Source organism: Pteropus medius, unplaced genomic scaffold, assembly GCF_902729225.1.
Source record: "Pteropus medius unplaced genomic scaffold, Ma_sr-lr_union100, whole genome shotgun sequence".
NCBI classification, from domain to species: Eukaryota; Metazoa; Chordata; class Mammalia; order Chiroptera; family Pteropodidae; genus Pteropus; species Pteropus medius.
Genome location: NW_024346667.1, coordinates 26,567,724 through 26,569,580, shown reverse-complemented (window position 1 = coordinate 26,569,580; position 1,857 = coordinate 26,567,724). Strand labels below are relative to the sequence as shown.

The window sequence follows — 1,857 nt, the reverse complement described above, 5'->3', positions numbered from 1 at the left end:
GTGGCTTAATATATTACCAACACCTCTATTTTACTCCAGACTTTAATGAATTAAAGAAATATTCATCTAATTCTACTTTACTAAATGTTTTCATTGGAAATGGATGTTAAATTTTATTAAATGCATTTTTGGCATCAATCAGAATGATCGTACGATTTCTCTCCTTTGACTTATTAATATGGTGAATTATATTAAATAGTTTTTTTAAAGCTATAAGCTACATTTGCATTTCTGGAATAAATCCCACTTGGTCATGAAATAGCAGTCTTTTAATGTACTTTTGGATTCTGGATTCTGTTCAAGATATACAACATTATTTTTGCATTTATAATTTTATTGTAAACAGTATATCCTAACAGTCTCACTATTCTTTAGTTCTACTTCAAGTAGTAATTTCAAAGTCAATAATTTAAAATATTATATGTATTATAAAATGACACTACTATCACGTGTGAATTCACCCTTAAATTGAAATAGTCTATATGAATTTTCTTAAACAATAGTTTAATTACATTAGAATTTTGAAACTATAGGTAAATATATACCCAACAGAATTGAAACATATGACCACACAAAAAGGTGTACACAAATATCTATAACATTATTCATAGTAGCCAACAATTGGAAATGACCCAAATGTTCAGCTGGTGATTGGAAAAACAAAATGCGTTATATACAATGGAATATAATTCAAAAATAAAAAGAAATGAATTACTGACACATGTGACAAAGACATAAACAAAAATCTTAAAAACATCATCCTAAATGAAAGCCAGTCACAAATGGCCACATATTGTGATTCTGTTTCTATGAAGTGTCCGGAATAGGCAAATCCACAGAGACAGAAAATAGACTCATGGTTACCAGGGACTTGGGGAAGCAGGCTTGAGAAATTACTGCTAATGGATACAGGTTTCTTTGTAGGGTAATGAAAATACTCTGAAATCAGACAGTGGAGATGGTCACACGGCTCTGTGACTATGCAGAATATCATTGACTTATACACTTTAAAAGGCTGAATTTCAGTCAAATATGTGGTGACAAAAAGAAATCTAACTATGAGAGGTGAACACACAGTATAAATATATATATGCCTTACTGTTAAAGTGTACAGCTGAAACTTATTGGATTTCCTTAACCAATGTCATCATAAAAATTAATTAACTAATTAATTTTAAAAATTTTTCTAAAAGGCTGAATTTCATTATATGTGAATTATAGCTCAATAAAGTTGTTATTATTTATTTATTTATTTATTTATTTAATTTTTTTAGGCGAGGCAACTCTTGGTTGACCTCACAGATTGCAAGGACCTCGTCAGCTTACAATCCCTTATGTTTTTATTTTTTACGCCTACAGCACCTGGTCTTCCTAGGTGGTCTCCCATCCAAGTACTAACCAGGCTCAACTCTGCTTAGCTTCTGAGATCACACATCAGACGGGATCAGGCTTGTTCAGGGTAGCATGACTATAGACTAAAGTCGTTATTTTTTAAAAAAGAATTACATGACGGAAAAGTATTGAAGCCACATGTGGGAAGCAATTATTTACTTCTTTTTTTTTTTTTTTGTCTTTACAAAGGCTTGCTTAAGAATTTTGAAAAACCCTGTTAAAACCTTGCTTTGCTGTAAAAAGGAAAAAGAACACTGTAAATCTTTTGACTAACGCAGACTATGAAATTTCTAAGGTTCTCAACCTTCGACCATAGTTTAATTTTCCTGGTCTATAAAATTTTGCTAACAAAAGGATTTATGTTTTAGACTATATAAATTTTAATACATTTACACAAATCCAGCTGACTTTCTGTGTCCTTCTGCTCTTACTACAAGGGTGATGATAGATCTGCTGGGAGTGGGC

The 1,857-nt window shown here is 31.2% G+C and overlaps 1 pseudogene; it reads right to left on the bottom strand.

Moving 5' to 3' along the window:
- Nucleotides 1–1,350: 1,350 nt before the first annotated feature.
- LOC120613577 (uncharacterized) lies at nucleotides 1,351–1,476 on the bottom strand (annotated as a pseudogene).
- Nucleotides 1,477–1,857: the final 381 nt, after the last annotated feature.